A 13,488-nucleotide genomic window follows, 5' to 3' on the forward strand; every position below is an offset into this window, starting at 1 on the left:
AGGTGACATCTGGCAGCGTTAAAATATGACCTTTTTGATCTTTTATGTCATTATTTCTGCAGAAGCTTGACAAAATACAGCAGTTTTTGGTGTCTGGTCACCAAATGGAACAGGTAGGTAGTTTTCTTTAATAGATGGTGTCACAGAGAAAACTAGGTCTATACTGATACATTATGTAAAATAATACACTTCCAATGCACAAGCAATTCCTAAAATCCCAACATGCTGTTTTATTTACTGTTGCTCTTGGTTACAGTCCACCAGGCACCCACTTTCTTGTGAGCTTTTACCCAATGTTGGTAAAAATTTACCTGTAAATAAAAGGCAGATTTTATGGGAATAAAAGTGCTGGAACTTTCCTTGGTTTGGAACAACTATTGTTAGATGAATGGCAAGATAAGCCCAACGAGACCCAAGGAGAAGAGGATTGCAAGGACACTAGGGCAGGAGGTATGTATATGTAGTAAATAAAACTACATATAGTAAATATGTAGTTTTTTTTTTATTTAATCCGGCGGAGGGGACCTAATAAACGATTACAACACACCTCTCACTGTGCCACTGCAGTGCTGAATTGCCTCTCCGGGATTCCCACCAGGCTCCAGGATCTCTTTCACAGCCAACGGCATTACCCAGTTGATGGACTCTCAGTGACTGGAGCAGGACACTCCTGTCGTGGTTTCATCTGGGGGTCCAAGAGATGTGCCCCTTCGCAGCCATGGTGAGAGGTACGTAATTATTATGTTCCCCTCTGCCAGCTTTGAGTTTTTTCGAATCGCTTGACTTCTCCTTTGGTGGGGTGGAAAACCATAAGTTTACAAACGCCTGCAGAATTTTTGCTTTCTTGTCCTTTTTTCAGAGAAGCTAAAATTATTATGTTAATTTGTTTTCCCTAAGACCCATTGGCATCACAACATATGGGGTAAATTCGCCCCTGCGAGCCCCTGGGACGAAGGAATATTTAATGAAAAAATAACAATTAAATTTTAATCCCCTCCTCCATGAGGTATAAATAGGCTCCACCTCCCCCTAGACCTCAGTCTAATTATAAAGAAACATAAAACACAGGGAGGGAGTCTTGTGATGCCAATGGGTCTTAGGGAAAACAAATTAACATAATAATTTTAGCTTCCCTTACGTCCCATTGGCATCACAACATATGGGGAATTAGCAAGCATTATCCCCAATGGGCGGGTTATTTATTACGTCCGCATTAAGAACAGATCTTGCAAAGGTTGTTCTTGACAAGAAAACAAGTATCCAGCCTGAAATATCTCACAAAGGTAGTCAAAGACGACCAGGTAGCTGCCTGGCATATGTCCTCAAGTGGCACAGCGGCACGCTCTGCCCAAGTGGAGGCCACAGCTCTAGTAGAGTGAGCCCTGGTAAATTCTGGTGGATCCAGATCAGCAGAGGAGTAACATAAGGCAATGGAGTCACAGATCCATCTGAATATTGAAGGTTTTGAAGCCTTTCTCCCCTTGTTCTTTCCTGCGAAAGGGATAAAGAAATTCTTGTCTTTACGAAAATCACCTACTCTATGTAGATAGATCTTGATAGCTCTGGATATGTCCAATAAAGAAAGATCCAAGTCTTCTTTAGATGATCCAGTAGGAGAAAATACAGGCAATACTATTGGCTGGTTGATGTTGGCAAATGAAGCCACCATAGGCAGGAATCCTGGAAGGAACCTAAGGATAACTTTGTCTTGGGAAAAAATCACGTATGGAGGTGCGGAGCCAAGGGCTTGAAGTTCTCCAACTCTCTTAGCAGAGGTAATGGCAAGTAAAAGAGAAACTTTCAATGTTAACTTGAAGTTTACTTCCTCCCAAGGCTTAAAGGGAGGAAGACACAGGCGTCTCAACACAAAGGATAAGTCCCATGGGTCTACCTGCTTTACCAGGTTAGGCCTAGTCTAGCCTTAACAAAATTCTTTACCTCCAAGATCTGAAAGAAACGTGAGTTTAGGTGTGCAGAGAGGGCTGCTATCTGCACCTTGATGGAACTAGGTTATAATCCTTTATAGAAGCCTTCCTGTAAAAACTCCAATGACTGTGGAGTAGAAGGTTTAAGTCCATCAATACTCCTGCTTGCACACCAATCTTGAAAATCTTCCAAATACGTGCATAAGATTTATTTGTAGTGCTACTACGAGCGTGAGAAAGAGTATACTATACCTTCTCAGAAAAACTAGAGTCCAATACGGTCCTCTCAGTCTCCAAGCTGTCAAGCTGAGGCTGGAAAGATTCCTGCACAGATGTTGACCCTGGAATATTAGATCCGGATGCAGAGGTAATCTCCAAAATTCCCCTCTGCTCATATTCATGGGCAGGGTGAACCATGACCCCTTCGGCCAGAAGGGAGTTATTATTATTACTGACGACTGATCTAGACTGATCTTAGTCAAACTCTGGGAATCATGGCTATGGGAGGAAAGATATACGCCAGCTGGTATGTCCATGGTATTGTCATTGAGTCCAATACCGTGGGATTGTCTGCCCTGTAAAGGGAACAGAAATTCCTCAGTTTGGCATTGCTTGCTGATGCCATGAGGTCTCTCTGAGGAAGCCCCCACCTCTGGGTTAACTGAATAAACACTCTCCTTGAGAGAGACCATTCCCCCGGTAATGTCAGGCCTCGACTCAATCCGCCAATATATTGTCGACACCCCTGATATGAATCGCAGAGAGTCTGGTTATTCTGGTTTCTGCCCAACAGAAAAATCTTCTCTACTTCCCTGAGGAGAGAAGGGGATCTGGTACCTCCCTGTTTAGGTTTGCCACACAGGTCATGTCGTTCATCCGGATTCTGACTGCTCTCTGTAAAATAGGAGGAGAAAAATGAAGAAGAGCTAGGTAAATCGCTCTGAGCTCCCTCACGTTGGAGGGCAGAGCGGATTCCTGTTGACTCCAAGATCCTGCAGTCGTGATGACTGTCAGATGAGCTCCCCAACCTGTTCCTGAAGCATCTGTCGTGATGGTTATCCAGTGTGGTTCTGAAAATAAAACTCCATGTTTGACTTGTCTCCACCACATTAGGGAATGTCTTGTTTGAGTCGATAGAACATGCACCGCATCCAAGTCCTTCAGTCCTCGGTTCCATACTGTTAGTGCTTCTCTGTGAAGAAATCTCATGTGCCATAACGCCCATGGCACCGCGTCCGCAGCCGAGGCAAGGAGCCCTAGAAAGCGCATTTATGTTCTTATGGATACCTGACGAGGAGGAATTAGGAATTAAGTCTGATTTCTCTATGTTGATAAGCCAACCTTATTGTTGAAGTATGTCCTGGACATAGTTCAACTGAACTCTCAGAAGATCCTGAGTCTGAGTCATAATCAACCAATCGTCCAGGTAAGGGATAACTTTATCCCCTGTAAACGGAAGCGAACCATCATGGTGACACTACCTTAGTGAAAACAAAGGGTGCGGAGGTATTCCGGATGGAAGGACTTTGAATTGTAAGTGTCTTACCTTCCCCTGGATTTGGATGGCGAAGGCTCTCCTGTGAGCCTTCAGAATCGGTCCATGAAGATATGCATCCGGTAGATCTATGGTGACCATAAAATCTCCCTCCTGGAGGATAGATTTTACCGATCTTATGTTCTCCATGTGGAACGTCTTCTTTACGATGCACCTGTTTAGATATCGCAAATCTATAATAAGCCTCCAATTTCCGGATGGCTTCAGCACTAGTAACACTGGGGAGTAAACTCCCTGACCGATCTCGGATAGAGGAACATCCTCTAGAGCCTCAATGGAAAGGAGGTAAAGAATTTCCGTCTCTAGGACTAAGTGTCTTTCTGGCTTAAGATTTCTTGACAAAAGAAATCTTGGAGGAGGAAGAGATGATAAATGAAGGACATAACCATTTTGAATAATATTTAACACCCAGTGATCTTTTCTTAATTCTTCCCAGGCAGGGAGAAACAAACTCAGAAGTGTTCCCACTGGACAGCTTCTGCGTCAGAAGTCTGGTTTCTTGTTGGTGTCCTTATTCTGCTGCTTCCCGGAACCTCTTCTGGAATAGTTTCTTCCTCGACCTCTGTACTGGTATCTCCCTTTGCCTCGCTGAGGAGATTTTGCTCTGCGTAAGGAATCACCGCTCTTATAGGACAATGGTAGGGACTTCCCCTCCTTGTCAGACAATTCCTCCATTAATTTATCCAGCTCAGAGCCAAACAGCCTACCTGGCTGGAACTCCATATTACAGAGCTGAATTTTGGAGTTAGCATCTCCAACCCAGGGTTTTAACCATAGCACCCTTCGGCAGCGGTTGAGAGCGTACTAGTTTTTTTACGCTAACCTGGTTCCCTGAGATGCATCATCGCAGAGGAAGTCAATGGCCATAATGACCTTTTTTAAGGAGCGAAGGACCTTGTCCCTGCTAGCTCTACCTTCCAAATTTTCCTGGACCTTGGTCAGCCATCTTCTTAGGCTTCTAGAAACCTCAAAGAAGAAATGGAGACTGCCCCTTGGGCTGCCGCTGCCGTATATGATCTCTTGAGGGCTACCTCCACCCTTCTATCCATCGGATCCTTAAGATTGGATCCGTCCTCCGCAGGCAGCACAGTACATTTTGACAGTTTGGCTGAGGCCGGGTCCACCTTTGGAGGCTCAATCCAGTCCTTACATTGTTCTTCCTTGAGAACATATAAGGTCTTAACCTCTTGCTCAAACCCGGAGCCTCTTCCGGTTCCTTCCATTCCGCCTGTAACATAGACAATGAAGTCTCTCCCACAGAAAAAGCCCTAGGCTTTTTTGAGGAGGACCAATCCTATCCTCTTCTATTTCCTCAGGGTGTATTTCAGCTTGCACAGCTTAGCAGAGCTTGTGAATTCTATCAGCTGTGAAATACCCCCTGAATAATTCTTTCTCATCTTCAGAAGTAGAAGAGGTTTCAGAAGAAGATGATGAGTTAACTTCATCAATCACAGTAACTGAAAATGACCATAATCCTACAGCCATAAAGTAATATACTCAAAGGCTGGGAGTAGAGAGAGAAATGCTCCATTTGGTCTTTATCTTAGGACATGGGCGGCGAATCTCATTAGCCGCTAAAGTCTTTTGCACATAGTCCTTGACCCATACAGCTACCTCCTGAACATCAGGCTCCTCATAGGTTTAGGTCTGCATGAAGGACAGCGTACTCAGGCATTATAAATATTTTTAGGCATTCATAAATATTTTTATGAAAGAAAGGATGAATCTTATCTGGAAAAAATGATCCTCCTACGGTATCCATAGCCGTCAGGTAGTGAAGTCTCACACTCGGCACATTAAGTGCTTCCTTAGAACGTCTTTTGCGAGCAGCAGGACTGGTCTCCATTTCAAACATCTGCAAATAATAAATGTATTACAATACATATAAACCACTAGCCTGGCTAGAGTGATACCGGAAAGAGACACTAGGTGGCAGCAACACTTACTTTTAAGTATATAGAAGAGAGATCACAGCACTTTGCACTCAGATGTTTTCTATTAGATCCAAATGAGCCACAGAAAATCCTTCCAGAGGAAGACAGCCAGACCTAGAGGTAGCAACAGCTTACCTTCTGCCTTGGACACACAGCTAATCCGGCATGCAGAGAGCGCGCGCCGCTGCCGCCCCCCGGAAGTGACATGACGCTGATGCCGCAGTGCTGAGACGCACGCAGCGCCGATGCGTTCCACAGTCGAACGCAAATGGAAGAAAAGCCAGCGGCTCGGGTGACACGCAGAGTGCGTTCCAAGACGCACCAGGTAAGAAAAACTTAAAAGCTAAGACCTGCAGAAGCAAATATCAGGATACTACCTGGACACCGGCTCCAGCGGCATCCCAGCATTCATTACCTGGAGAGAAAACCTGAATGCAACAGGTAAACAAAGCATAAAAACGGAGGAGGGACAAAGTCCCCTAGGGCTAACAGCAATGAAGTAAAAAAAGACTGAGGTCTAGGGGGAGGTGGAGCCTATTTATACCTCATGGAGGAGGGGATTAAAATTTAATTGTTATTTTTTCATTAAATATTCCTTCGTCCCAGGGGCTCGCAGGGGCGAATTTACCCCATATGTTGTGATGCCAATGGGACGTAAGGGAATGACTGTTAACACAATTATTTTTTTCGCTCTCATGGTTAGTGGTCGAGTGACGCCATTTGTCGTCACACTACTGGGTTTTCGCTTTTTAAATCATTATGACAACCAAAAACATCCAAAGGTCCCTGATGAAAAGTTCCCATCCCCTTGGTGATTTTGCCTAATAACCCTGATAACATGCACACAAGGTGACACAAATGGGTTTGTGTGGTTACTAAAGGTAACTACCTCAGCAGTAACCGGGCTGCATGTAATCCGTGTGCAGCCTCGGACTGGGCCACCGGGGAGCCGGGGAAACCCCCGGTGGGCCCCTCCCCCTTCCTCCCTATTGGTGGGCCCCTTAACAGGAGGGTTCCCGTTTATTTGCTCAAGGCCCCATATGCCGTACATTTCTCCCTGCAGCTGCAGAGGCCTGTCACCTGGTCACTGCCTCTGTATATGTATATGTATGAGGTGTATGGGCCGGGCAGTGACCATGGTGACAGGCAGCAGTGTAATGTGGAGCGCGGTGTCTCTCTCCTCTCCCGGCCCCTCCCCCACCTCCTCCTCTCTGGCTGCTCAGTGGGGACACAGCCGGAGGGGAGAGGGCCCCCTGCAGCAGCTATGACAGGTGGCCTGTAACAGAAGGCCTCCTGCTGGGTGATGTCTCTGCATGTGGAGCTCCCCCAGAGCAGACAGGCCTCCAGTATCCAGCTCTCCGGTCGGGACAGAAGGGGAGGGCAGTAGGGATTGTCTGCACACACCATGCAGCTCTCTGATCCCTCCACATACATCTCCTGCACACCTGTCCTGCTCTTCATGAAGGGTGAGTGTGCTTATGTGTGTGCAAATATGTGTGTTATGTCAACATTATGTAGGATGGTGTGTAAATGTGTAAGGGCTGAACTGGGAGGTGAAGGTTCTCTCCACTACAGCTAATACTTTTCCCAATATACTATACTAGTGCTATGTGTCAGCAATACAACTACTATCCTCAATATACTATACTAGTGCTATGTGTCAGCAATACAACTACTACCCTCAATATACTATACTAGTCCTATGTGTCAGCAATACAACTACTACCCTCAATATACTATACTAGTGCTATGTGTCAGCAATACAACTACTACCCTCAATATACTATACTAGTGCTATGTGTCAGCAATACAACTACTACCCTCAATATACTATACTAGTGCTATGTGTCAGCAATACAACTACTACCCTCAATATACTATACTAGTGCTATGTGTCAGCATGTAGTTGTATAGCTGTGTCAGCACTAGTATAGTATATTGGGGATAGTAGTTGTATGGCTGACATAGCACTAGTATAGTATATTGGGGATAGTAGTTGTATGGCTCACATAGCACTAGTATAGTATATTGGGGATAGTAGTTGTATGGCTGTGTCAGCACTAGTATAGTATATTGGGGATAGTAGTTGTATGGCTGACATAGCACTAGTATAGTATATTGGGGATAGTAGTTGTATGGCTCACATAGCACTAGTATAGTATATTGGGGATAGTAGTTGTATGGCTGCCATAGGACTAGTATAGCATATTGTGCATAGTAGTTGTATGGCTGACATTGCACTAGTATAGTATATTGGGGATAGTAGTTGTATGGCTGACATTGCACTAGTATAGTATATTAGGGATAGTAGTTGTATGGCTGACATTGCACTAGTATAGCATATTGGGGATAGTAGTTGTATAGCTATGTGTCAGCAATACAACTACTATCCTCAATATACAATGCTAGTGCTATGTGTCAGCCATACAACTACAAGTACTACCCCCATAATACTATACTGTGTGTGTGTCAGCTATACTACAGCTACCCCCAACATACTATACTGTGTGTGTCAGCCATACTACTGCTACCCCCAACATACTATACTGTGTGTGTGTGTGTGTGTGTGTGTCCGCCATACTACTGCTACCCCCAACATATTATATTGTGTGTGTCCGCCATACTACTGCTTTCCCCAACATACTATACTGTGTGTCCGCCATACTACTGCTATCCCCAACATACTATACTGTGTGTGTGAGCCATACTACTGCTACCCCCAACATATTATATTGTGTGTGTCCGCCATACTACTGCTTCCCCCAACATACTATACTGTGTGTCCGCCATACTACTGCTATCCCCAACATACTATACTGTGTGTCCGACATACTATACTGTGTGTCCGCCATACTACTGCTACCCCCAACATACTATACTGTGTGTGTCCGCCATACTACTGCTTCCCCCAACATACTATACTGTGTATCCGCCATACTACTGCTACCCCCAACATACTATACTGTGTGTCCGCCATACAACTACTACCCCCAACATATTATATTGTGTGTGTGAGCTATACTACTGCTACCCCCAACATACTATACTGTGTGACCGCCATACTACTGCTACCCCCAACATACTATACTGTGTGTCAGCCATACTACTGCTACCCCCAACATACTATACTGTGTGTCAGCCATACTACTGCTACCCCCAACATACTATACTGTGTGTGTGTGTGTGTGTCCGCCATACTACTGCTACCCCCAACATACTATACTGTGTGTCCACCATACTACTGCTACCCCCAACATACTATACTGTGTGTCCACCATACTACTGCTACCCCCAACATACTATACTGTGTGTCAGCCATACTACTGCTACCCCCAACATACTATACTGTGTGTGTGAGCCATACTACTGCTACCCCCAACATACTATACTGTGTGTCCACCATACTACTGCTACCCCCAACATACTATACTGTGTGTGTGAGCCATACTACTGCTACCCCCAACATACTATACTGTGTGACCGCCATACTACTGCTACCCCAACATACTATACTGTGTGACCGCCATACTACTGCTACCCCCAACATACTATACTGTGTGTCAGCCATACTACTGCTACCCCCAACATACTATACTGTGTGTGTGAGCCATACTACTGCTACCCCCAACATACTATACTGTGTGTCCACCATACTACTGCTACCCCCAACATACTATACTGTGTGTGTGAGCCATACTACTGCTACCCCCAACATACTATACTGTGTGACCGCCATACTACTGCTACCCCCAACATACTATACTGTGTGACCGCCATACTACTGCTACCCCCAACATACTATACTGTGTGTGTGTGTGTGTGTCCGCCATACTACTGCTACCCCCAACATACTATACTGTGTGTCAGCTATACTACTGCTACCCCCAACATACTATACTGTGTGTGTGAGCCATACTACTGCTACCCCCAACATACTATACTGTGTGTCAGCTATACTACTACTACCCCCAACATACTATACTGTGTGACCGCCATACTACTGCTACCCCCAACATACTATACTGTGTGTGTGTGTGTGTGTCCGCCATACTACTGCTACCCCCAACATACTATACTGTGTGTCAGCTATACTACTGCTACCCCCAACATACTATACTGTGTGTGTGAGCCATACTACTACTAACTCTAACTACTTTAATAAAAACAAAAAAAGGGGAAAAATTGGCATCATCGCATGTGTAATTGCACTGTTAAATTATCACCTTCCTAAACTCGCATGGTATACAGTGTTTGCAAAAAAAAAACAAACAAGTAATGCAGTGGTACCTTGGTTTAAGAGTAACTTGGTTTAGGAGCGTTTTGGTTTAAGAGCTCACAGTTTTTCAAAATTGTGACTTGGTGTAAGAGCTCCCTGTACTGGGTGGGAGGGGGAGTGGGGGAGGGGCATGGTCTGCATAGCGGGGTCTACAGCACTGTACTCTGACCCAGGAAGTCTCCCTCACCTTCCAATCATAGCAGATCCACTTCAGGCTGGGGCTTACATCAGGGGACAGGACTGTGGAGGTAATCTCTCCATATCTGTAACCCCTCTCTCCCCAGACAGAGAATGCTGCATGTATGTGCCCCCATCTGTCCTGCTCATTCCTTCATGCTCCCTGCAGTCTCTGTCCGCCCTTGTGTTTCTCATCCTCTCCATTACTGTACAGTAACTTATAATATCACATATTCTGCTGTTTCTGAATGTTTGTTTCATCTGTTTTACATGTTATTCAGAATAATAAATCATTATTTTGGGGGTGTGGAACCAATTGTCTGCATTTCTATGATTTCTTATGGGAAAATTTGCTTTGGTATAAAAGAGTGGATTTGGAATACAAGCGCGGTCCTGGAACGAATTATGCTCGTAATCCAAGGCACCACTGTACATGCAAACACGGTACCGAAAAGCTGCAGACCATGGTGCACAAAAATAACTCTCAGACAGCCCTACAGGTTGAAAGATTAAAAAAGTTATGGCAATCAGAATACAGCAATTTTGAACAGTCTTAAAATTGGGGAGCATTATATCTGCAGTCGGGGGGGAGGGGGGCAGCATTATATTGAATTATTATGGGGGTTATATGCTAAGTACCGAAATGGTATCAAGTATCAAAATAAAAAAGTTGGTATTGGTATTAAACTCAAAAATTGGTGACATCACTAATGTATATAATGGCATGCACTGTATGTTATACACATGTGTGATGTGTGTGCGTATATATATATATGTGTGTGGGGTGGGTGTATATATGATGTCATGCTTTTTGTGCATTAGGTCCTCCTGTTCACATGAAAAAAATGTTCTGAGGGTGCCTTAACACACACTGGATCTGCAGCGGATGATTTGATTTGGAGCCTCTTCATAGAGGGCAGGGAATTCCCACCCACTGGGGGCGGGCCGGTTGACCTCCAGTGCTTCAGCACGGCCTAGTACCGCTGGATAGAATGGCGCCATACACAGGAACCGGGCCGCGGTTCCTCATGACGGCGCCGTTCTATCGGTGTGTTAAATTCAGGAGGATGTACCTGGTGGTACATCCTCTTTAAAGGGGTGTTCTCACCTGCTAACATGCAGCACCCAGCAGTGAACTGAATTTCTGCAGACGAGAAATTCCCTTTAAAAAAAAAAAACATTCTAAACATTCTATGCTGTTTGCATATGGTGCCACTAAACGATTGCATATGTGACTGGCAATGTGCATGCATCGTTGGTAACATACACGGGTTTATGCAAAGTCGCTGTACTAATGTTAAAGGTTTGGCGCTGGTTGTGTCTTTGTATGTAGGGTGGGCCCTTAGAATCAGTTTCCCTGGTGGGCCCAAGGTACCCAGTCCGACACTGTCCGTGTGTGTTCTGGGGTCCAGGCTCTTGCATCTTTCATCCAGCCACTAATGTTTCTGGACTGTAGATCATGGGGAAAGTAAAAGAATTGTCAAATGATCTACGGGAAAAGGTAGATGAACTGTATTAAACAGGAAAGGGATACAAAAAGATATCAAAGGAATCAATACTGCCGGTCAGCAGTGCTCAAACTGTGATTAACAAATAGAATATCAGGGGCTCTGTACAAACCACGCTCAGGTAGACCAACCAAAATATCAGGGGCTCTGTACAAACCACGCTCAGGTAGACCAACCAAAATATCAGGGGCTCTGTACAAACCACGCTCAGGTAGACCAACCAAAATATCAGGGGCTCTGTACAAACCACGCTCAGGTAGACCAACCAAAATATCAGGGGCTCCGTACAAACCACACTCAGGTAGACCAACCAAAATATCAGGGGCTCTGTACAAACCACGCTCAGGTAGACCAACCAAAATATCAGGGGCTCTGTACAAAGCACAGTCAGGTAGACCAACCAAAATATCAGGGGCTCTGTACAAACCAAACTACGCTCAAATAGATAAACAAAAATATCTGCCAGAAAACTGCCAGAAAAATTGTTCAGAATGCAAATAAAACCACACAAATAACATCAGCTGAAATCCAGGACACTAAATAATAACAGTGCGGCTATTTCGAGTGATGAGACCAAAATCAAACCTTTTGACCACAACCATAAACGTTACATTGGGAGGGGTGTCAGCATGGCCTATGATGGAAGGGACACCATTCCTAATGTAAATCAGGTGAATCGCTGAGGTTTTGGGAATGTGGGAGCTACAAAGGCTCCGGAAACTTGGTCAAAGGAAAGATGAATGCAGCCGGTTATCAGCAAATACTGGAGGCAAATTTGCACTCATCAGCCCAGAAGCTGCACATGGTACGTACTTGGAGAATCCAACATGACAACGATCCAAAACACAAGGCCAAAGGCCAAGTCAACCTGTCATTGGCTACAGCAGAACAAATTGAATGTTCTGGAGTGGCCATCCTGACCTCAGTACCATTGAGCCACTCTGGGGAGATCTCGAACGTGCAGTTCATGCAGGACAGGAATTTACAGGAACTAGAGGCTTTTTGCCGAGAAGAATAGGCAGCTTTACCATTTGAGGGAATATAGACACTCATCCACAAAACTACCACAAAAGACTTCAGGCCGTCATTGATGTTAGAGCGTGTATGTTTTTGGTTTTCACTATGATTAAAAGTGAATGTACCTTCAGTACATTTTCCTTAACTTTTTAACATTGACGGTTTTTTTTTTTTTTTGTTTGTTTTTTAACTGCGGCCCACTGATGTCTTCCTGAAAACCCACCTGCTCTGAGTGAATGATATCGCCCTGAAAACCAGTCTTGTCCGAGTGACTGATGTCCCCCTGAAAACCCACCTGCTCTAAGTGACTGATGTCCCCCTGAAAAGGCTTAATGTGTATTCCCTTAGTCCTGTGAACGCACAACAGATGGGGGGGCGGCCTTCACCCTTGTGAGCTCGTAGGAATATTTTAACCCTTTAAGGACATGGCCCATTTTCGTTTTTACGTTTTCGGTTTTTCCTCCTTGTGTTTAAAAGGTCATAGCACTTGCATTTTTCCACCTAGAAACCCACATGACCCCTTATTTTTTGCGTCACTAATTGTACTTTGCAATTACAGGCTGAATTTTTGCATAAAGTACACTGCGAAACCAGAAAAAAATTCGAAGTGTGGTGAAATTGAAAAAAAAAAACGCATTTCTTTTATTTGGGGGAAATGTGTTTTTACGCCATTCAACCTGGGGTAAAACTGACTTGTTATGCATGTTCCTCAAGTCGTTACGATTAAAACGATATATAACATGTATAACTTATATTGTATCTGATGGCCTGTAAAAAATTCAAACCGTTGTTAACCAATATACGTTCCTTAAAATCGCTCCATTCCCAGGCTTATAGCGCTTTTATCCTTTGGTCTATGGGGCTGTGCGAGGTGTCATTTTTTGCGCCATGATTTGATCTTTCTATCGGTACCTTGATTGCGCATATACGTCTTTTTGATCGCTTTTTATTACATTTTTTCTGGATTTGATGCGACCAAAAATGCGCAATTTTGCACTTTGGGATTTTTTTGCGCTGACGCCGTTTACCGTACGAGATCAGGAATGTGATTAATTAATAGTTCGGGCGATTACGCACGCGGCGATAGCAAACATGT

This window comes from Dendropsophus ebraccatus, chromosome 13, assembly GCF_027789765.1.
Source record: "Dendropsophus ebraccatus isolate aDenEbr1 chromosome 13, aDenEbr1.pat, whole genome shotgun sequence".
NCBI classification, from domain to species: domain Eukaryota; kingdom Metazoa; phylum Chordata; class Amphibia; order Anura; family Hylidae; genus Dendropsophus; species Dendropsophus ebraccatus.